Source organism: Sarcophilus harrisii, chromosome 5, assembly GCF_902635505.1.
Source record: "Sarcophilus harrisii chromosome 5, mSarHar1.11, whole genome shotgun sequence".
NCBI classification, from domain to species: domain Eukaryota; kingdom Metazoa; phylum Chordata; class Mammalia; order Dasyuromorphia; family Dasyuridae; genus Sarcophilus; species Sarcophilus harrisii.
In genome coordinates, this window is record NC_045430.1 from 58856947 (window position 1) to 58882593 (window position 25647).

A 25647-nucleotide genomic window follows, 5' to 3' on the forward strand; every position below is an offset into this window, starting at 1 on the left:
TGGGCTCACAAAGAGTTAGACACAGGTTAACTCAACAGCAGTAGATATAGACCAACATCTCACACCACTGACCAAAATAAATTTAAAATGGATAATAGACACAAAAGATTGATATAAATAAATTAGGGGAGCATAGAAAAAAAATGCCTGTTTGATTTATGGATAAGGGATAAAAAGGATAGAGAAGATCATGGGGAATAATAATTTTGATTACATGAAAATGTTTTTGCACAAACAAATCTAATGCTACTAAATTTAGAAGAAAAATGGGAAATGGGAGAGTAATTTAGAGCTAACTTGCCTGATAAAGACCTCATTTTTCAAATATAGGGATTCAAAATTTATAAAAATATGATCTATTCTCTAATTGATAAATGGTTAGAAGATATAAACAGGTACTTTTCACAAGAAGAAATCAAAGCTATCAATTATCATATAAAAATTCTCTAAAACACTATTGATTAGAGAAATACAAATTTTAAAACTCTGAGATTCCACCCCATATCTGTCATATAGGCTAACATGACAGAAAAAGAAAACAATAAATGCTGGATAATATGTGGAAAAATAGGGACGCTATTTTGCTGTTGATGGAGTTAACTGATCCAACTGTCATAGAGAAGAATTTGGAACTATGCCTAAAGAGCTATAAAACTGTTCATACCTTTGACTCACCAATACCACTACCAGGTTTATATACCAAAGTGATAAATGAAAAGAGAAAAGGAGGTATATGTAAAAAAAATATTTATAGCAGTTCTTTTTATGATGGCAAAGAATTGGAAATAAAGAACAGACCTATCAACTGTGGAATGACTGAATAAATTGTGGTATATAATTGTGATTTAGTCCTATTGTACTATAATAAATGATGAGAGGTTGGAATGAAGAGGTTGAAATGAATACCAGCAGAAAAGCTATCTCATTATGTCATCATTCTGTCAAGCTCTGTTGTACTCCCTTGTTCATTCTTGTCTTTTCTCATTTCATTTCCCTCTTTCTGTTTCCTGTTTCTTTCACTCTATGTCATATCATAGAGCTAAGATTGAGAAGAGATCACAGAAGTTCCTTGAATGTGTCAAATTCTGAGATAAATCAAAGCCATGAATTGAGGAATAAAACATTTTTACATGAGATAAAAGGATAGCAAAACTGCCATCTTGGGGGATGTCCAGTGGATCTCCCAAACTAGAGGTCCAAGGAAAAATCTTTTATGTCCTTAGAAAGGAAGGAGGAGAAGGCAACAGCATGAAATAGCAAGACCTACTTATAAGGTAACAACGCCTGATCATGTGATCCCAACCATCACTGGAAATCTGAGGAAGGGAAACCACTTGATTCTGAATGTTTTGCCCTTTATGTCATGAATTCCAATGGAAGGGAGCAAGGACATCAAAGGCCTAGATCCAGTTTGAGCCAAGTTCCTCAACAAGGCAACATCTCAAGAGGGGAAGTAAGGTGAGACTCAGCTCAGCCTAATCTCATTATCTTATAGATGTACAATGACATTTTTGGAATTTTGACATTGTTAGAATGACCAAGAAGTTGTGATACTCCATATTTCATTTGGTATTAACAATTTTCTGAACAATTTTATCATTACACCTTTTGATTCTGAGAAGGCAGAATCTTCTCAGTAAATCACTAACTAGTTTGACATTTAATAGTATGGGAAAGGGGAAAGAGAATGATAATATATTAACAAGAATTTGTTGGGGACAATCTCCAGCAAGCAAGCAGGCATTATACAGAACAGAGGAACATAAGGAAGAAGTAAAAAGGAATGGTCCATTCCACTGGAAGCAAAAAGAGCACCCATCTCCTACCACAGTCCTCTAATGTGGATGGGGATTCAGAGTAGTTTGTAGTGACTTCTCTGGTTCAAATAATCCTCAGATTTTCCTTTTCTATTAAAATTTCTTACAAAATAGATAGTATAAATTCCATTTTGCTTTGTTAGTATTCAAATCAGGAAGTAAGAGCTTAAATATAATAAGAATATTAGATTAGAAACTTCTAGTCCAGAGAATTTATATTTTGCCATAATCTTTACTGTTCCTATCTTATCTAACCAGATATTTGGACATTTCCAACAGACTGAAAGGAGAATCTAAAAAGAATAATATGTGTCAACTGCTTAATTTCCATTCTCTGGTTTTAGCCAGAAGCAAAGTGAAAAATAAAACAAAATAAATTAAAAAGAATCTGTGAGGATCTGATGTGTAGAATGCCTATTTTAGTTATGAATTTGATAATTGCCAATATAGTTATGTAGGCTGAGGCTAAAAAGTTTCTTTTAAATTGGCACAGACTCTATCATCATTTAACTTCCAGTGTTCATTTATTTCATTCTTCACTTCAGATTCAAGTTTAGAAAAGAGAGGAATTTCAGTTTATTACCTATATTTGCCTTGTAATGTGGGTTAGCACATCATCATGTTGACATATTTAGGAAATTCAAATACAAACTTAAAAAACAGAAAATTCTGAACCCAATTTTTATATTTTACATATATAAATGTGTGATCATATTATTATTAAATTTTCACCAAAACCAAAATCTAGTTGTTTACTCATCCCCTTTTCACAAAGATGAGGTTCTCCTCAGGAACTAATAAGAGTTTTTTTATAAGAAAATGACCTCAGAGATTGCTAGATTAACTTCAATAATAAGAAATGGTTCTGGGATATGATGTATAAGTGTATTGAGTAATCACTTGCAAAAAAGTGCATATCAAATAAGTTGTTTGTAATAAAACATGTTTGTATTTCAAGGCATGCTCAATACACAGGTGGTAATTCCAAACTAAATAATAAACTCAAATAAATTTGACTTTTCCCATTTGGGTTGCACAAGATATTCCATAAATTACTTCCCTCTAAGGAAACTTATTGTATAAAAATCCTTTCCTTCAAACAAAACTGAAGATGTTTCTTATCTAGTCTTTGATTATTATTTTTCTTATACTTACACTTAATAGTATCTTATTGTTTTCCCCAACTACATGTAAAGATGGTTTTTGACATTTACTTTTATGAGATTTTGATTTCTGTCTTTTCCCTTTCTCCCTTTCCCCTATTCAAGATGGTAAGCAATCTGATATAGGTTATACATGTACAATCATTTTAACTTAAATTTAATTTTAATGTAATTTTTTTCCTAAGGCAATTGGGATTAAGTAACATGTCCAGGGTCACACAGCTAGGAAGTGTTAAGTGTCTGATGAGACTAAATTTGAACTCAGGTCCTCCTGACTTCAGGGCTGGTGCTCTATCCACTGTGCCACCTAATTGCCCCCATATACAATCATATTAAACATATTTCCACATTAGTCATGTGAAAGAAGCATCGAACAAAAAGAGGAAAAAACCATGAGAAACAAAAATGATAACACAATAAAAAGTGAAAATAGTATGTTTTGCAAGCATCATATATAATGGGGACAAATTAAAACCATTCCCAATAATATCAGGGGTGAAACAAAGTTGTCCATTATCACCATTACTATTCAATATTGTATTAGAAATGTTAGTTTTGGCAATAAGAGAAGAAAAGAAGATTAAAGGAATTAGAGTAGGTAATGAGGAAACCAAATTGCCACTCTTTGTAGATAATATAGTGGGACTTTTAGAGAACTCTAAAGAATCAACTAAAAAACTACTAGAAACAATTCATAACTTTAGCAAAGTTGCAGGATACAAAATAAATCCACATAAATCAACAGCATTTTTATATATTACTAACAAAGTACAGCATCAAGAGATATAAAGAGAAATTCCATTTAAAATAACTGTTGATAGTATAAAATATTTGGGAATCTATTTGCCAAGGGAAAGTCAGGAACTATATGAACATTTTCCACACAACAGTTTCCACACAAATAAAGTCAGATTTAATCAGTTGGAAAAAAATCAAGTACTCATTGGTAGACTGAGCAAATATAATAAAAATGACAACACTACCTAAATTAATCTATTTATTTAGTGCTATATCAGTCAAACTCCCAAGAAATTATTTTACAGATCTAGAAAAAATAATAACAAATTTTATCTGGAAGAACAAAAGGTCAAGAATTTCAAAGGAATTAATAAAAAAAAACAAAAAAAAAACTGCAAATGAAGGTGGCCTAGCTGTGCCAGACCTAAAACTATATTATAAAGCAGTGGTCACCAAAACCATTTGGTACAGGCTAAGAAATAAAACAGTCGATCAGTGGAATAGGTTAGGTTCACAGGACAAAATAGTCAATGACTATAGCAATCTAGTGTTTGACAAACCTAAAACCCCCAGCTTTTGGGATAAGAATTCACTATTTGACAAAACTGCTGGGAAAATTGGAAACTAGTATGGCAGAAAGTAGGTACAGACCCACACATAATACCCTATACCAAGATAAGGTTGAAATGGGTTTGTGATTTAAACATAAAGAGTGATATTATAGTTTACCTCTCAGATCTGAGAAGAAAGGAATTTGTGACCAATGAAGAACTGGAGTTCATTATTGAACATGAAATCGATAATTTTGATTATGTTAAATTAAAAAGTTTTTGTACAAACAAAACTAATGCAGATAAGTGTAAAGTCCGGGCTAACTCCCTGGAGGTCTCAGGATCAGCCTCAGGTCTTTAGGGGAAGAAGTGAAAGAAGCAAGCAAACTTGCCACAGGCTCACCAATGATGTATCCTGGATTCTTGAGTCCCAAGTCACCAACTTTTCTCTTCCTGGTCCTGCCACAAAGTGAGTCTGGCCTTTCTCACCCTATCCTCTAATCTTTGCCTACGATTATCTTAACACCAAACATTCACCCCCCATCAATTGTGAGAAGAGCCATTTATCCAAACATGTGCTAATAGAGTCATTGTCTCATATTGAATAGGTCATTAGCCTTAAATGCTTGGTTGTCTGATTCAAGCATACCTTTTTGGAGTTTCAGCCTTCTACAGACAAGATTAGAAAGGAAGTAATAAATTGGGAAAATATTTTTACATTTAAGAGTTCTGATAAAGGTCTCATTTCTAAAATATAGAGAGAACTGACTCAAATTTATAAGAATCCAAGCCATTCTCCAGATGATAGTCAAAGGATATGAACAGACAATTTTCAGATGAAGAAATTGAAACCATTTCTAATTATATGAAAAGGTGTGCTAAATCACTATTGATCGGAGAAATACAAATTAAGACAACTCTGAGATACCACTATAGACCTCTCAGATTGGCTAAGATGACAGGAAAAGATAATGACAAATGTTGGAGGGGATGTGGGAAAACTGGGACACTGATGCATTGTTGGTGGAGTTGTGAATGAATCCAACCATTCTGGAGAGCAATTTGGAACTATGCTTAAAAAGTTATCAAACTGTGCATACCCTTTGATCCAGCAGTGTTACTACTGGGCTTATATCCCAAAGAGATCTTAAAGGAGGGAAAGGGACCTGTATGTGTAAGAATGTTTGTGGCAGCCCTCTTTGTAGTGGCTAGAAACTGGAAACTGAGTGGATGTCCGTCAACTGAAGAATGGCTGAATAAGTTATGATATTTGAATATTACGGAATATTATTGTCCTATAAGTAATGACCAGCAGGATGATTTCAGAAAGGCCTGGAGAGACTTACATGAATTGATGTTAAGTGAAGTGAGCAGAACCAGGATTTTTTTGTACAAGGCAATAGCAAGGTTATACTATGATCAATTCAGATGGATATGACTCTTCTCAACAATGAGATGATTCAGGTCAGTTCCAATAATCATGCGATGATAAGAACCATCTACATCCAGAGAGAGAGGACTGTGGGAACTGAGTGTGGATCTCAACATTGCATTTTCACTCCTTTTGTTGTTTGCTTGAATTTTATTTTCTTTCCCATTTTTTTTTCCTTTTTGATCTAATTCTTTTTGTGCATTAAGATAATTATATAAATACATATGCCTATGTTGGATTTACATATATTTTACCGTATTTAACATATATTGGATTACTTGCCATTTAGGAGAGGGAGTAGGGAGAAGGGAAGGAAATTGGAACACAAGGTTTTGCAAGGGTCAATGGTGAAAAATTATCCTTGTATATATTTTGAAAATAAAAAGCTTCAATTAAAAAAAAAAAGAAAATAGTATGCTTTGAACTGTATTCAAATTCCATAGTTCTTTCTCTGAATGTGGATAGCATTTCCCAACATGAGTCCTTTGGAATTGTCTTAGATCATTGTTTTACTGAGAGGAGCTAAGTCTATCAAAGTTGATCAATGTACAATGTTATTATTACTATGTACAATGTTCTCCTGGTTTTACCCTCTTCACTATCAGTTCATGTAAATATTTACAGGTTTTCCTGAAATCAGCCTGCTCATTATTTCTTACAGAACAATAGAATTCCTTTACATTCATATAATCCATATTGTTTAGCCATTTTGTATTTGATGGATCTCCTTTCAATTTCCAATTCTTTATCAGTACAAAGAATTTTTGTACATGTAGGTCCTTTTTTTTTCTTTTTTATGATCTCTTTGGTATTTAGACCTAATAGTGATATTGATATTATAGCCTTTTGGGCATAGTTCTAAATTGGTCCCCAGAAGTGATTGGAGCACTCCATCAAAAATGCACTGTTGTTCCACTTTTCCAACATTCCCTCCAACATTTATCATTTTCCTTTTCAGTCATATTAGCCAGTCTGATCTAGTCTTAATAATAGAATAGCTTGGTTCCATAAAGTGTTACATCAATACCTAATCATTCTGACATACTTAGAAATATTTTAGAAATTTATATACACCTATATAACTAATAACAGATAACAAGTCTAAATACTCATCTACTTAGTTGATTAGAATGTAGAAAGGACTAAATGTCTAGACTAAGTAGCTCAAATCTCATACTTGCATCTTATTATAGTAGCTCAGATATGCTCCAAAATTAGTTTTAAGATGAAGATCTGATATATTCATACAGATCATCTGACATGGTTATAGAAATTTGCCATAAAAGAAGAATAAAGACATAGCTATAGAGTAAGGAGAAAATGTTTCCTTATCTTGATGTAAAATCCAGAATAGAATCATATAGCTAGCCAATTGCATTGAGCCAGGCTTAAATGGTGAGATATATTTATTCTGTGGAAATTGAGTCAGGAGAGTACTATTTTAGCCCATGCCAAGGATCATTCTCTCAGTTTTCTCCATGAGAACTCCATCTGAAGTTTATGGATGTCAACTATGGATGTCAACCAGCAACTGCTGGCCTAATAGTACTCCTTGATGATCATAACTGAAATCAAAATCTGACTTTGATAGTATCAGAGTCCCATACAGTCTTAAATATCAAGTTCAGATAATCATAGCTTTGGGTGGATTTAGTTTTCAAGGCTCACATATCCTTAATAACAAATATTGACTATACTTTCACATTTGTAATAGTGATATTCATCATAGAAAAAAAATCACAACTTATATAGCCTTAAAAAGATTTGCTATGTGAGGAAGAAGCAAGGAAATTAATTTAACACATCAGTATTATTCCTAAAAGCCTATGCCCAAGTTTCAGAATGACTAGAAGCAGTCAAGTATATAAAGCCAGATGGGAAGATGTCTTGGATGGGAAAATGAGTTGAAAGTCCAATCTTAACCTTTGTAAGATCACTCTCCTTACCTTATTTCAAAGGACAGAAAGTATCTACCAGTCTGAGATCTCAGATGTTACTCTCATTGAATTGCTGGCATTTTTCTTGAAGCTTCATTTAAGGTTGGTCCAAGGGCATAACAAACCTATGAATGAAACTCAAAAAGATTTAAGGTCTCAAAACGATTTTATCTTAACAAAGTATTACTATTCACAATGGAGCTAGCTATCAGTGCTATTTCTCTTTCTCAAAAATAGGTTAAATTTTATCCAGATGTAAAAAATGTCAATTATTAAAAATGAATGAAATAAATTAGTTGGAAACTCTTAAACTGCCAGATATTTATTCTTATTCAACCTTTAATGTTAAGAGTGGGGTTGGTATAAAATGTAACTAAAGTATAGACTATTCCAAATATAAATTTATGAATTCACAATAATTGAACACTATAAATTCCTAATTAACATAAATAAATTCCTAATTACCACTCCCCTCATAAAAAAAGCATTTGCAAAAGGGAATGAGATTCAGTTTTCTATGTGAAGCAATGCCAAAAATATAGCCAGTTAGATTAGCCTTATTATAATAACCTTTAATAACTCAACCACTAATCTTACAATATTCCATAAGCGATAGCAAAATAATTTTAGATAAAACTTCCCCTTTGCTATAGGAAAGTACTTCAGGAGACTAATAGTTTGTAAACCTTTTCATTTTCTTTTCTTTTTTTTTTAAACACTTAAGCTTATAATGTAGCATTATCTAGATTAGAAAGAAGTTGTGATCCTAACAATATCTCTGCACAATATCATAAACAATATTGTGGATTTGAAACAAAATTAAATCCATTTCTAGTCAAGGTATCTCAATTAAATTGAATAAATCTCTAAATTACTTTACACCGAAAGTCATTCTGATTTTAAGTAACACATAAAACTGAGATAAAAATTTTCTCAGCTTAATTAGGTATATTAGGTATTTCCATATCTGTAACTCATTCATAGCACGTAACCAGAAGAGTTGAAACAAACTTATAACTATGTCAATAGTTATTATAATTCAAATAAAATAGTCTTTAATAATGTAATGTAACAATATTTAAATTAAAAGAGGTTTTATTTTTTTATTTTAGTGTTTTAAATGTACTTAATTTAACATTAATAATACCAAGAAATACATGAAAAGCTTTATCAGTTTGAATTTACACCTAAATGTTTTCTAGATGGGATCACATAGAACCTCAATTTATAGTATCAGTTATTTAGTATTATATTTTCACAAGGGCTATTTATCCAAAACATTCCATATTATGGGATTTACTTGCCAAAGATTTAAAAAACTGACACTATATAAGGATTTTTAATTATCATACTTGGGAACACTTTGCTTGTAACCTTCTATATCCTATATTGGCTTTCAAATCAAGTTACAAAATTTTCATTCTCTGAAGAAAAAAAAGACAATATTAAATATCTCACTGGAAAAACAACTGACCTGGAAAATAAATACAGGAGAGATAATTTTAAAATTATTGGCCTAACAATAGTCATTGGTCTATCAAAATCCATAATAAAAAAAAATCCATCTTTCAAGAAGTTATCAAAGAAAACTGCCTTTATATTGCAGAAGCAAAGGGTAAAATAGAAATTGAAAAAATATACTAATCACCCCCTGACATTTCAAAATGAAAAACTCCCAAGAATATTATAGCCAAATTCTGGAACTCCAGGTCAAGGAGAAAATATTGCAAACATCCAGAAAGAAACAATTCAAGTACTGTGAAGCCATAGTCAGTATAACAAAAGATTTAGGAGCTTTTACATTAAAAAATCAGAGGACATGGAAAATGATAATTTAGAGGACAAAAAGAACTAGGATTACAACCAAGAATTATCTATCCAGCAAAACTGAGTATGATCCTTCAGGGGAAAAATGCATATTCAATGAAATAGAGGACTTTCAAGCATTCATGATGAAAAGACTAGAACTGAATAGAAAATTTGGCTTTCAAATACAAAATTTAAGAAAAGCATACAAAAGTAAATAGGAAAGGGAAATTACAAGAGACTTAAAAGGTTAAACTGTTTACATTCCTACATGGGAGAACAATACTTGTAATTCATAAGAACTTTATCATTATTAGAGAAGTGAAGAGTATGTACAGAGGACACAAGTTTGAGTTGAATATTAAGGATTGCTATCTAAAAAAAATAAAATTGAGAGGTGGGAGAGGGATGTTTTGGGAAAAAAGGAAAGGGAGAGGTAGAATGAGTACATCATCGCACATAAAAAGGGCAAGAAAAAGCCTTTTTAATAAATGAAGGAAAAGAGAAGAGTTATGAGGGGGAGTGAATAAACATTAATTTTATCACAATTGGTTCAAAGAGGAAATAATATACATACTCAGTTGGGTATAGAAATCTCTCTTAAGGGAAGTAAATAAGAGAAAAGAGGGAGGGCTTCATCCCCCTTTACCCCCACATATATTGAGAAGATACATATGAAGTTATGTAAAACATTTTCATAAAAGTCATGTTTTGAAAGAAAGCATAGATCTCCATGCCTCACGTCCAAAGACTCTCAAGAGAAAAAAAAAAAAAAAAAAAGGATGCTTCAATTTGTATTTAGCTGTAAACAATTTAGTGTGAAACGGGAAACTGAGGACTTCTCAGAATAATAACTGGGTAATTCAAGACTCAGCACCAAGCATCTGTTGCTCATTAAGACTGGGGAAGAAGAGCAAAAGACTTGCTCTTCTAGCAGAAATACCTGAGATAACCCTCTTGATCTTTACTTAACTGCTTAGAGAAGAATCTGACTAATAATTTAATGGCCTGGAGATATTCAAGAAGTCTCCAAACTAGCTATCTCTATTTGTTGACTGAGGAAGCCTGAGGTAAACTAAGTCTACTTGGTTATTCTAGAAAACCTCGGGCTTAATCAATTATTTATCTCTAAATAAATCTCCTTATTGTAAGGGATTGTGTGGTTTCTCATAAAATCATTAACTAAGGTAGATTGAACCTATAACCTAAATTTTAGTTATGAAGGTCTGATGGGATTTGGGAAAAATGAAATTCTTTGTACAAACCTTACAATAGAGTGCTCATACTAGCTCAAACACACCTGCAAGCATTTGCAAAACTGACCACCATAAATTTAGGCAAACACACCTGCAATAAGTAAACTATATTGGCTTGACTAGAATTTAGCAAACCTTTGCTACTTCCATCTAAGCAGGCAGTGAGAATTAACCAGATAAAGAGAGGGAGTCATGGGTTCCTATGGTTTTTGACTATTTAAATCATCTCTTGGCCTTTGTAGAATTTGCTCTCCTCTCTCTGAGACTCCAAGTGAGTGGACTGCCCTCTTCTCCCAAGATTCTAATAAGCTTCTGCTCTTCATTTTGAGCTCTGAGTAGTCATTTTGAGTTAGAGGTTGCAATCCCACATACACACAATCAATTCTTTCTTTACCATGGATAGCATTTTTCATCATAAGTCCTTCAAAAGATTCTTGGATCATTGTATTATTGAGACTATCAAAGTCATTTATAGCTGATCATCCCACAACATTGCTATTACTTTGTACACAGTACATTTCACTTTGCTTGAGTTCATGATATTATTAGATCAAAGGATATGCATGATTTATAGCCCTTTGTGCATAGCTAGTATCTTTTGATCATTTATCATTTGGGAAATGGCTCTTTTTTAAAATAAATTTTACTTAGTTCCACATATATTTGAGAAATGAGACAAGGTCTTATTTTTTAAACTTATAGAGAATTGAGTCAAATTTATAGAAGTAAGAACTGTTTCCCAATTGATAAATGATCAAAAGATATATAGCCCTTTGGGAAAAAAAATGACGTTCACTTTTGACTTGAGAAATGCAAATTAAAATAATTCTAAGTAATTAGATCAGCTAATAGGACAGACAAAGAAAATGACAAATGTTGAAGAGGATATGGGAAAAATGAAACATTAATGCACTGTTGGTAGATTTGTGAAGAGTGATTCAATCATTCTGTAAAGCAATTTGGAAATATGCCCAAAGAACTATAAAACCATGCATATCTTTGCAATATCACTACTAGGTCTGTATCCCCAAAGAGATTTTTCTTTTAAAAAATAAAAGGACCTTTATGTACAAGTATATTTATAACAGCTCTTTTCTGGGGGCAAAAATTTGGAAATTGAAGGGATATCCACCAAGTGGGAGATGACTGAACAAATTGTCATGTGTGATTATAATGGAATCCTGTTGTGCTATAAGAAATGATGAGCAAGATGCTTTCAGAAAAATCTAGAAGGACTTCCATGAGCTGATGCAATGTGAAATGTACTGTGTACAAAATATGATCAGCTGTGAACAACTAAGCTATTCTAATTAATACAATGATCCAAGATAACTCTTTAGGACTTACGATGAAAAATGTGATCCATCTCCAGGGAAAGAATGGATTGTTTCTAAATATTTGAAACATGCTTTCTTACTTTTCTTTTTTCTATGTTTTCTTTTATAATATAAGTAATATGGAAATGTTTTTCATGATTACATATGTATAACATATAACAAATTGGTTGCCATCTCAAATGTGGGTGGGGTGGGGAGGAAAAAAGGGAGAGAATTTGTAACTCAAAGTTTTAAAAATGAATGTTAAAATTTGTTTTTACATGTAACTGGAAAAATAAAATGCTAAATAAATTCAAAAGAGAAAAAAATGAAATTACAATGAAGAAGATTGCAAAAAATGAACTTATTCTCTTTCTACTTACATGAATGGCACACTTGTTCATACCTTCTCAGCAGGCTTAGAGCATCTAAAACTAGCACAGGGGTATTCAGACAAATTGTTAAGGACAAGACGGGCTTGCCCCCAATTTATATCCAAACCTCTTCTACCTTTTATAGTTTCCCTCCAGTTTCTATTTCTTTTTCTAAATCTTTCAAATCTATTACTCAGAATATACAACTTTCTTTTTCATTTCAACCAAAACTCATTGCTTACTACACCTTACTTTCCCAAGCTATAGAGTTAATTTAAAAGTAAATGCTGAAATACTAAATTGGTTGCCTTTAAGGGCATTATAGAAAAATCTTTTTCAAAGTGTATCTTAAAGAGCAAGAACTTATTTTGCATTTTTAAAAACACATTTCCCTGATGTGGATAAAGGCAGTTCCCCAGATTTAAATGGAATATGATGTACAAACTTTAATTTTGGGCTCCAATTAAATCTGAATTTGTAAACTTTTAGAATTCAAGATCATTTTCCAATTTTTTAGATCTAAAAAGCAGGAAGAGATCTTGCCCTCTACCTGCTTTTGTGCTAAAACAAAATTTCTTTCTACACTGCTTCAGTTAGTTAGCAGTTATTAAATTTCCAATATTTTATCATAAAAAATAGTTATTTTACCTTTAAAATTGGTTAAATGAATACCTAGAGAGAGTGGGACTGGGCTCTGATATTTTCCCCCCATTCCTGCACATCCTTGCTTTTTTCCTGCTTCAGTAGACATAACATACCAAGGAGGTTATCCTTTATGGAAACATTTGTAACAAATGGGCAAACTTAAGGGGTCTAGATTTATTTATAATTTAGCACTTTTGCATAGCTTATTGTAAAAGTGGTTGGGATTCTTGCCCTTCTCTTGTGTACTTCCTTACTTCTCCAGGTGGAGATCAGCAGGTAAGTAAGGTTTGTATCATTTAATAAAAATAACATTAGCCTGATTGGACAAATTTAAATTTAGCCAAAACTCTAGTTAGAAAGGAAAAAAGTTATTAGATCAATTTTGATTTAAATTTAACTGAATTTCCCTCCTGAGAAGTCATATAACTTAGGGCAGGTAAGAATCTATCGATTAATTTAAATTAAAACTAAATATTAAAGGTATAGGAAGGAGAAAGGAACAGGGCTCAACATCTGGAGGTCTCTTCTTCTTAGCTATGAATTAATAAATATGAATCTGTTGTAAAAATGAGTAGTATTCTCATATAATCCACAGCAAAGTTTCTAAATTCAATCCAAAAATTATTCCTAAATTGATTCCTACTTCATTTTAATTTGCAAAACTCTTAAGCATACAATTAAAATTTCAACATTTCCTTACAAATGTTTTTCTGTTCTGTAAAATCAGTAGCCTGTTTTTCTAAGAAGAGTTTTTTTTATCTTCCTTGAGTCTTAAGAATACTAATCTAATCTTTAAATTCCCAAATCAGACCGGTTCAAGGAAATCAAGGGAACCAAAAGATCTTTTTGAAAGCTCAGAGCTTATTGTGGTTAACAAGTGTGCACATGTTACATTAACAAAGGTCTGAGAGCAGAGAAAAAAGTATATAGATTAACAGGTTGATGTAAAAACAAACAGACAACATTTGAATGTGTATGCTAGTGACTTCATGAAAAGACTAGTTTGATTTCAAATATAGATAAGAAGACACAAAGAGCATGAGGTACTTGAATTTAAATCTTCACTATGTTAGACTCTCTGCTGAAGCATGTATTTAGGAAAGTGCACATCAACAAAAATAGGGCTAATAACAATCAGAATTCTATTCCCATTTGAAATTACTAGCTGTCTCTACTCACACATGCATAAATATAAACACTACATTTAATACTCATAAAGAAAAAAGGAATGCAGTTTCCTTAAAATAAATTAGAAAGTTTTTTTTTTTTAATTCCAATTGACTTAATCCTTTGTGGAAGAGAAATATTTTAGATCCAGCTTCTTCTTCTTCTTCTTCTTCTTCTTCTTCTTCTTCTTCTTCTTCTTCTTCTTCTTCTTCTTCTTCTTCTTCTTCTTCTTCTTCTTCTTCTTCTTTCTTCTTCTTCTTCTTCTTCTTCTTCTTCTTCTTCTTCTTCTTCTTCTTCTTTCTTCTTCTTCTTCTTCTTCTTCTTCTTCTTCTTCTTCTTCTTCTTCTTCTTCTTCTTCTTCTTCTTCTTCTTCTTCTTCTTCTTCTTCTTCTTCTTCTTCTTCTTCTTCTTCTTCTTCTTCTTCTTCTTCTTCTTCTTCTTCTTCTTCTTCTTCTTCTTCTTCTTCTTCTTCTTCTTCTTCTTCTTCTTCTTCTTCTTCTTCTTCTTCTTCTTCTTCTTCTTTCTTCCTTCTTCTTCCTTCTTCTTCTTCCTTCTTCTTCTTCTTCTTCTTTCTTCGTCTTCTTTCTTCTTCTTCTTTCTTCTTTTTTTTAAACAATTTTAATTATTGCCAATATTCCAGAAACTTTCAAGTATCCAAACCCATATTGTGAAACTATTTGACTGTGATACCTTTCAATGGGTGAAATAAAGTGGACCCTAAATTGATTGCCTATAGATCTTTTTTTGCCAATTCTCAATTAAAGAGGCAACTCAACCAAAAGAAATGAGAGTACAGATTCAAGAATGATTAGGTATTTACCCAGTTCATTGGGGAGGGGATTTGGGGACTAGATACCAAGGACCTGCTTTGGTAACAGAGCAACCAGCAGCTCGCTTGTAAGATTGTGGGAGATATAATTTTTGATGAATTCTACTTCTGACACCATTTAATGTCAAGTCCTAAAATAAATCAAAGCCATAAGTTGAGATTAGTTATTAATTATCTTTATTTGAAATGATAGGATAGCAAACCTCTGTTTCTTGTTCCTTTTACTCTATGTCATATTATAGGTCTAAAATTAAGAAGAGATCACAGAAGCTCCTTGAATGTGTCAAGTTCTGAGATTAAATCAAAGCATGAATTGAGGAATAAAGCATTTTTAAATGTGATAACAGGGTAGCAATATTGCCACCCTGGAGGATACCCAAAGGGTTTCCCAAACTAGAGGACCATGAAAAAATCTTTTATATCTTTAGGAGGGAATGAAGATGAGACAGCAGGAAGTAGCAAGGCCTGATCATGAGATCCCAGCTACTCCTGGGAATCTAAATAAGGAAAAACCTCTTCATTCTGATTATTTTGCCCTTCATGATATGAATTCCAGTGGAAGGGGCCAAGATTATCAAAGACCTCAACCTGCTTGAGTTGGGTTCCCCCAGGCAATATCAATACTTACTTGGAATTTAGGTTTGATTCAGCTCAACCTAATATTGTTATCTTAAGGGTAGACATGTAGGGACAGTCTTAGAATTTTGACATTGTCAGGAGGATTAAGAGGTTATGGTAGTTCATATCATAATTGATACTGATAATTTCCTGAACAATTTTTTCAGGCAAACTGTTCCAAAGCTTAAATTGATACCTCATTTCACCCAATACTGCTATAAATCTCTTCTTAAGTTTATCAGTCAGAACTTTACTAGGTAAAAATTTGGCTTCTGATTTGAGTGAACTATAAAAATAGAGACAGGTATTAAAGAGATTAATAATCACATGTCATTTTCTCAGATACTGAATTTCTTAGTCCATTATTCTGAGAAAATAATAAAACAACTGCAGCAATCTGTACAACTTTGTTTAGTTCATAATGATCTACTATAAATTACCAGGTACAATCTGAAGAATTTTTATAGTAGAGTACTCTAATATTCATTCATCTCTATTTCTAGGGTTCCTTTACAGTCTCTGGAATGGGATATTGTTTTTATTAATCATACTAGATGATCCAGGGAATTTTGTGGGCTTCCCTTTATCTCTACCCCCAACAACCTGAATGGACAGTTAGGTAGCACAGTGGATAAAGTGCTGGACTGGAGTCAGGAAGACTCATCTTCCTATATTTAAAACTAGCCTCAGATACTTGTTAGCTGTGCGACACTGGGCAAGTGTCACTTAACACTATTTGCCTCAGTTTCCTCATCTGTAAAATGAGTTGGAGAAGGAATGGTAAACAATTCCATTATTTTTTCAAAAAACCCCAGATGGGATCCAAAGAGTTGGACAATCTAGAAAATGACTGAACAATAATAAGAATCTGAATGGAACTACAGTTTCATTCTATTTATCTAATATGCTAATAAGCACCATATCTTCTCCCATAATCCCCAGAATGCCTATAAGTGTGGATAACTATATTTATCTCAATAATTGCTGGACCTGCACAAAACTTCACTAGTTGATCTGCTTAGGCTTTCATGGTGGTGTGATGGGAAAGGCACATAGCTAAATCCTGACACCATCAGGTGGATTCTCCCATAAAGACAAAATCTAATTGCATCTACTGCTCTTTGGTTATAAGGAAAATTAATGGGAGGGAGCTTACTAACCCCTCATATTTCATAAGTTTCCCTTCATCCCTTGCTGTCCTCCTTTCTGGTGACTGGCTGGAGAGGTAATTTTCTTTATGGGGACAAATATTCAGAACTCCTCATTTTATATTTAAAAAAAGGACAGAGTAATCTCTTCTGGAGTTTCCTACTGATTTTGCCATTTGATTTTGCTAAAACAAATCCTCTGTAAGCACTCCATAATAAAGGAATTATGAAACTGATAAAAGCTCTCAATTGCCCCAATTAGATTATGTCTTCAGTAGCCATTGTTCTAAGGATTCTATAGTTTGCTGTTAGAATTTTTCTTGCAGCTTCCCAAGTTCCTTCAAAGTGAAAAAAGGCTCATTCTCCTTCTCTCCCATAGAGGAGAAATCACTCCCCAGGAAGTAATATAAGAGAGTGAGGAGGGAGTTGTAATAGGATATGTTTGGGGATTCCTTACACCTGCTCTAGTTTTCACTCATCATGCTGCTGATCTTATTTTTCTTCTTTATATTTCTTTTTTTCCCCTATCAATTAGAATTTTTTTTGTAATTTGTGAAATGAAACAAACATACCTATTAACATTGTATAATAAAAGAAATGATTGCACATAAAACTGTAAATCTATTATGCACAACTTGATATTTCTTTCAAATATACAATTAAATTATCCTATAAATTTCTTTCCCCACTCATCATTTGTGTGTGTGTGTGTGTGTGTGTGTGTGTGTGTGTGTGAGAGTGTGTGTGTACGGTTAATTTGCTCTCCAGACATATCTTTAGGTAGAGATCATACTTCATGTAGAGCTGGAAGAAAGCTTAGTGTCAGTTCCTCATTTTATAGATTAAAAAGTTGAGGCTGAAAGGTTCAGTGATTGGCCAAGAGTCATATGTCTATTGTCACAGGAGGAATTTGAACCCAGATCATCCTGATTCTATAGTAAACATTTCATCCACTCTGTCATGCTGCCCAACTGTATTAACAATCCCCTTTTCTCCTGTTATTATCAGATCCCATTAGGTAGTCCTTTGCCTTCAAGAATGATTTTTTTTTTGAAGTTAAAAAAGAGTTTATTAACACACCAAGGCAGCCTTTGGGCTGATCCAGGATTCAAACTAAGCACTGCCTTTATAGACAGGAGTAGCCATCTTCCATATAACGGCAAAAGTATTTTGATTGGATCATGCAATCATGAGAACATTCATTCATTACAGATTTAAATTGTAAGTTCTTTGAGGGCAAGGTGTGTTTTTTGGTGTGTTTTTTTTTTTTTTAAAACAAAAACCTCCAGTATTTAACACAGTGTCTGTCACATTGCTTAATAAATGTTTATTGAGTAATTGATTAAGACTTTCTTCTTCCTTTCTGCTTGTTTTGAATCCACCTATATGCCTTCTCCTCAATTATCTACTTCACCCCTGTCTCACATGAAGAGGTGAAAATTTCTGAAAATCCCTCAGAAAATCTCTCTATATGTACATGATCCCATTCTATCCCATCTTTTCTAGCTGACTGAATCTTCTATCACCTTTTACTCTCTCCCTTAACTTTGTGGTGTTTAAAAAGTTCAAGAGACATTTTATTAATGATGTTATCATTTTATTAATAAAAGCCTCAGTGATGCTCTCAAATGCCAAACTCCCTTCATGGTGGTGAACTCACAGTTTATACGCCCTTGGAACAGTGTGATCCTGAGGGTAGCAATGAATTCTGATTGGTTAACAAGTAATGAGAGAACATGAATATATCAATGAGAGATGAATCTATTATCTATGATCATGTCATTTACTTCTAAATTGCCTAATCCTAGGTAATCTAATCAAAGAATTTATTCCCACCCAAATCTGAATAGAACACAAAGGGCAGAATTCACCTAGATAAAGTAGTTTAGATGGGGTAAATTTTTTTCCCAGAAGTCAGTAATATTCTTCAAAGACTGGGCTTAGGAACTAGGATAGGAAAAAAAGCCTGGATCTTTCCCATAACTGGTTATGAATAATCATTTTTTCTCATTCCCCTATTTGATTCTATTGGGAGATGTAGTCTCCTCAATAAATCACTAATTAATATGACAAGCACTTCATCAAAGGTTTATAATGGAAATAATGTGGTTGGAAAAAAGGGAAAGATCTGCTGGTGCTTTGACAAAATCAAAGGGGATAATCCTCTCTGATAAATAGACTTTATAGCTAAAAGACAGAAAGGAAGAGTAAATTTTTAAAATTATCCATTTCATAGAAGTTTCATCCTATGTAGCTGTCTGATTCTTTGATAACATTTGATGCAGCTGTCTGGTTTGATTTGGTCTCAGAACAGCTTCTGGCTTCTCTGGTTTAGGTCACTTGTATATATCCTATTTTTTTGTTAAAAATCTCCTATAAAATTGGTTTTTAACACAATTTAAAAATGACTGTGCCAATATCCAGGTCAAAAATACCCTTTGTTTCTCTTACTAGAAAATCAAATTTGGGAACTTTTAGACCAGAAAGTTTACAATGTTAGGCTAGTCGATTGTGATGTTGATATAATCAAGAAATTCAGACACAAACCAGAACTTAGAACCCAATTTTTGTGCTTGGTATTGTTTATGCCCCCATTAGGAGTATGAGATTCTGCCAAGGAACTAATAACACAACACTTTTTATAAGAAATGAATCCCAATACAAAAATGAATTCATTTAAAAGTTACCAGATTAACTTCAGTTGTAACAAAAGGTTCTGGGAAGGGATACATAAACACACTGAGTAATTAATTTCAACACAATGCTTATCAAGCTAGTTATTTTTAATAAAATACTTCCAATTTCTAGCCATGTTCAAATGAATAATTCCTAGTAAAAGTGAAACACTAAGTCATTTATAAGATAGACCACAAGCCATACTTTTCTTGAGATAGCTAATCATGCTGTTATTCTTTTTATTAACACAGAACTGATACAATTATATTAACCTCACTAAATAACAGAATTATATCCTGGAAGTTTTTGCATCATTTGCTTAATTATCTTTATACCATTATCAGAAATTAAAGGATTTTAGCTTACACAGGAATAGATAACTAATAACAAATAGATGACAAGGCTAAATACTTATCTACTTGATTAGAATATAGAAAAGAATAAAATTTTAGGCTCAATAGCTCAAATATTATACCTTCATCTCACTAAAATAACTCAGTTGTAGTTCAGTATTATTCTAATAAATCTAAAACCTATTTGTGCTTATGCTGAGTACCTATCACAATTATAGAAACTGGTCACAAGAGAAGAATCAGGGACATAGTTATACAGGGAATAATGTTTCCCTAACTTCATGTGAATTCCAGGCAAAAGTTATATAGACATCAGCTAGATGGGATATTTTCCATTCAAGAGGAAATTCATACTGAAGAAATTGAGTCACGAAAATCCTATCTTAGCCGATGCCAAAGAGTTGTTCTTTCTCTTTTCCACCTGCAGTTCATGAATGTTAACCCCATAGGGTTGCTGCCAACAGGGATCACTGGCTTAACAGCATTTCTTGATGCTTTTTACCTGGAGTCAGCCTCAGAACAATATCAATTATAGTTCCAAAAGGTTTCAAATAGCAAGTTCCAATAATCATAGCATTGAGTGGATTCAGTTTTTAAGGATCATATTTCTTGATAATAAGTTTTATATATAATATCATATTGATGACAGTAAGAGATTCATCAAGAAAAATCAAAATTTATCTTGATGCAATTGATATTCTTGATAAGGAGATATTTTTCTTTCTTATGTTTGACACTACACAAATGATTTTGCCTTCAGATACTTAATGACAAATAAAAGACTTGGATGGGATGTATAAATATAATAATCTCAAATTGTATACAAAGAACAAGTTTTATGAAATATTTATAGAAAAACATGTTCTGCTATTAGCCATGTTTAAATGAACATTAACATAGACTACTGTCTTAGAATCTCTAAACAATAGAAACATTTTTAAGGTGACTTTTAAATAGTTTACATGCATGCTTTACATACAGGTTCTAATTCCATCTTAAATAACAAACATAAGTAAAATCAGATTTTTCATTAAGGTAATACAAGGCAATTTACGTTAGTACTCCATAAACAAAGCTAATCCTATTGAAATCCATTTCCTTAAAACATAAACAAAAATGACCTCACAACTCAATAAATTCATATTTTTGTTTAACAAGCTTCTCTACTTTTTTGAAATTATAGCATTCTGAAAGAATGAGATACTTCAGGAACTGAACTTATACATATGACAAGTTCAAGCACTTATTTAGCTCTTGCTTAGGCCATAGAATGATTACAAATTCAGATGAACACAGGAAGATCTTTCCCATTTGCAGCTTATTACAGTAATTTAGATGCTTTAATATTAATATAATTACTAATAGAGCTAGTATGACAATAACTTCAACTGCTTGTATACTCTGATAATAGAAATTTGTTCTGAGAATTAGAAGTAGGGACATGGTTATTATAGCATCAGAATTGGTTTTCAAGGCCTATATACCATATGGAGCTATGAGAAAATGAATTAAGAAAAGTCCAACCTCAGTCTTCTGACTGAGTAATCTCCCTACCTTATTCCCAGATAGATATTCACTAGCCTTAGATCTCAGATCATGTGCCCCTTTTGACTGCTTGATCCTGACATTTTTCTTAAAACACACATTTAGAGTTGGTCTAAGGAATGAAACTAAAAATGAAAATTCAGGCTCCTAAAAAAAGATTTTTTCTCAACCAATAAAGTCTCCCTAATCACAGTAGGACTGGACACAATTGCTATCAATACCATCAGATTATTGTAATAAATCAGATTACAAATAAAAATTATTAGACCTTCCAAAAACCACATTTTAAAATTTAAAACATTTATACAAGTTTTTTTTAACTTAAACATTCTCTCCTGAAAAAATATATATTTATTTATATATATATATGAATATATATATGAAAAAAAATACTGAAAAAATACTCTTTCTTAAAAACAACTTAAAATTTATTCTTACATTAAAAGGTAATCATTGGAGGCTAATGAAATAAATTAGTTGAAAGCCTCTAAGTTTATAGATATCTCTTATTCAATTTTAAAGCAAAAATGAATCCTTAAAATTGCAATTTATTAAAAGTAAGTTCATGTAAAATATCTTTATGTATCATAAATAAATTCCAAAAGAATAGCAAAATAAATTCTTAATTACCATAAGTTCCTAATTTCCACCATCATTGCCAATCAAAAAGTGTTTGCAATGAGTGCAAGATTAATATAACATTACCCTATGCCAAGTACTTTATGTTGTTACTTTAGTACTTTACATGTTAAGCATTTTACAAGTGTGATCCTCATAAGAACACTCAGAAATAGGTGCTATTGCTATCCTTTTTTAGAACAGTAAACTGAAGTTTTATCTGTTTGTGTGGAGTCACACAACTTTATCAATTTCTTTTGCACCACTCTCAATTCTCTTCCTATTTTTTCTCTGTCTCTCTTACTTGATTTTCAAAATCCCCTTTGAGCTCTTCCATAGCTCATGACCAATTCTTATTTTTCTTGGAGGCTTTGTATGTAAGAGCTTCGACTTTTATCTTCTTCTGAGTGTGTTTTGATCTTATTTGTCACCACAGTAACTTTCCATGGTCAGAATCTTTTTTCTGTTGTTTCCTCATTTTCCCTAGTCTATTTAATAACTTGGCTTTTAACTTTTTAAAAAATTATTTTATTTTTTTGTGGCTATACATATATATAAACTTTTAAAAATATGCATTTCTTTATGAATCATCTTGGGAAAGGAAAATCAGAACAAAAGAGAAAAATCATGAAAGGGAAAAAAAAAAAACAACAGAAAAAAAGTGCCCATAGCATGTGCTGATTTACATTTAAGCTCCTTAGTTCTCTTTCTGGATGCAGATAGAATTTTCTATGTAAAGGTTGTTGGTGTTGCCTTGGACCACTGAACTGCTGGGAAAATCCAAGTCTTTCATAGTTCATTATTGCACACTCTTGTTATAATTGTGTACAATGTATTCCTGGTTTGGCTTGTTAAACCCAGCATCAGTTCATGTAAATCTTTCCAGTTTTATTATTTTTTATAGAACAGTAATATTCCTTTACTTTTGTATACCATAACTTATTCAGTCATTCTCCAATTGATGGGCATCTACTCACTTTTTAATTCTTTGCTTTTACAAAAAGAGCTGCTACAAACATTGTAAATGTGGGTCCTTTCCCTTCCTTTATGATCTCTTTGGAACAAACCCAGTAGATTCACTGCTGGGTCAAAAGATATGCACAGTTTTATTGCCCTTTGGGCATAATTCCAAAATGCTCTCCAGAATTGTTGGGTCATTTCACAACTCCACCAACAATGTAGCAGTGTCCCAGTTTTCCCACATTCTCTCCAACATTCATCATTATCTTTTCCTATCATTTTAGCCAATCTGAGAGGTGTGAGGTGGTTAACTTAGTTGTTTTAATTTGCATTTCTCTAATCTATAGTGATATTTCATTATCTGAAAAATTGTTGATATCCTTTGACTATTTATCAATTGGGGAATGAGTTTTGTATTCTAATAAATCTGACACAGTTCTTTATATATTTTAGAAATGAGACCTTTCAATAGCAGGATTATAAGATGATCAATGGTTTTGTGATGAAGAGAGCCATTTGCACCCAGAGAGAGGATTGTAGAAACTGAGTATGCCTCAAAATATAGTATTTTCACTCTTTTTGTTGTTGTTTGCTTGCATTTTGTTTTCTTTCTCATTTTTTCCATTTTTGATCTGATTTTTCTTGTGCAGCATATTTGTGGAAATATGTATAGAAGATTTGCACATATTTAACATATATTGGAATACTTGCCATCTAGAAAAGAAGAGGGGGGAAAGGGAGTGAACAAATCTGGAATACAAGGTTTTGCAAAGGTGAATGTTGAAAATTATTCATGCATATGTTTTGAAAAAGGCTCTTAAAAAAAGAAATGAGGCTTTTATCAGAAACACTGGCTGTAAAACTTTCCCCCCAGCTTTGTATTTCTCTTTAATCTTGTTTGTATTGATTTTGTTTGTGCAAAATCTTTTTTAATTTAATGTCATCAAAGTTAACCATTTTGCCTTTCATAATGTTCTCAAGTTCTTCTTTAGTCATAAATTCCTCCTTTCTCCAAAGATCTGATAGGTCAACTATCCCTTGCTCTCCTAATTTGCTTATGGTGTAACCCTTTACATCCAAATCATGTACCCATTTTGATCTTATTTTGGTAAGGAGTATGAGATGTAGGTCTATACTGTTTCTGCCATATTATTTTCCAGTTTTTCCAGCAATTTTTGTGAAATAGTGATTTCTTATCCCAGAAGCTGGAGTTAAGGGGTTTATCAAATACTAGATTACTATGGGCCTTGACTCTTGTGTCATGTGTATCTAACCTATTTCACTGATCTACCACTCTATTTCTTAGTCAGTACCAAATGGTTTTGATTCCTGCTGCTTCATTATTTTAGGTCTAGTACTGCTAGGCCACCATCCTTTGTGATTCTTTTTTCATTAATTCCCTTAATATTCTTGCCCTTTTGTTCTTCCAGATGAATTTTGGTACTATTTTTTTCTAGCTCTATAAAATATTTTTTGACAGTTTTATTGGTATGCCACTAAACAAGTAGACCAATTTAGGTAGAACTGTAATTTTTATTATATTAATTCTGCCTACCTATAAGCAACTGATATTTTTCCAATTGTTTAGATATGACTTTATTTGTGTGAGAAGTGTTTTGTAATTGCATTCATTTAGTTCCTGGATATTAACTCTTTGTTAAAGTAGAGCTACATTTCCAGGATAGAGAATGCATTGTCCCAGTCTTCTGGTTTTGTGCAGCTGTTTTCAGAGATTTTTCTGAGGACCTGACCACAAGCACTCTTTTGTGCCCTGGAACTGTAAGGAGTGTCTCAATCTACTGTGGTTGTAAACTCTAGTATGCTGAAGCAACAGAGCTCTTTCTCAGTGCTAGTAAAGAGACCTCCTGTGAGCTAAGGCCTCCCATGCCCATTCCTGATTTGCTGGTTTTCTAAGACCCTCTCACCCTAGTGAGACAAATCTGCCAACTTTCCAAGTCATATTTGGCATCTCTGGGCTGAGAGGTTGGAAACTACCATTATTGCTGCTGATTCTGAGGTCCCCAAACCTCTGTTTTGTTGGCACAAGGACAGGGGTTGGGGCTGTGCTAATGTGGCCTGCATGGAGATTGTGCTGGATTCCCATCTTGCTGCAACATTTCTCTCCTGCTGACCTTCCGAGTTGTCTTTGACTGGAAAATTGTTTCACTCCATCTTTTTGTATATTTGGATGCTCTAAAATTTGTTTAGAGTCCTTTTTTCAAGGAATTTGGAAAGGTTTTTTACTCCACATCTTGGTTCTGCCTCCAAATAGCTAATCAATTTCTTAATGTTAAATAACTGATGTCTTGTATAAGCATATGCTTAGAAGTACACATAAAATACACATAATTTAAATTAATACCTTTTATCATTAGTTTAGCCTAAAGTATGCTGGGGAAAGTCATGTTTTTAAAATTTCTTACTCTTAGATTCTAGATGAGTAGTTATTGGCCCAGGCAGATTATTCTAAGTTGCTGTCAAGGTGTTCTCAATTTGTTTGTTTTTTAGGAACAGAAGTCTCTGTGAACTTTTACAGAGGAAATAAAATAATTCTGCTTGTACAGTATAAGCAAATATCTAAGATCCTAGATAATTATCATAGATTACCAGTATTTTTGTCCACATGCAATAGTTGTGTAGTACTAGATTTAATATGGGTTTCCTACAGATTTATCCTGAAAGATGGATAGACATGATT

General features: G+C 32.6%; 1 protein-coding gene across 1 annotated transcript in view; it reads left to right on the forward strand.

The window, feature by feature from the left end:
* The first annotated feature begins 833 nt into the window (after positions 1-833).
* Positions 834-25647, forward strand: part of CRACR2A (calcium release activated channel regulator 2A) — a 301039-nt gene continuing 276225 nt past the window's right edge. The window contains exon 1 of the mRNA XM_031939179.1: positions 834-1458. The gene's annotated coding sequence lies outside the window, so the exon portion shown is untranslated. The remainder of the gene's footprint in view (positions 1459-25647) is intronic.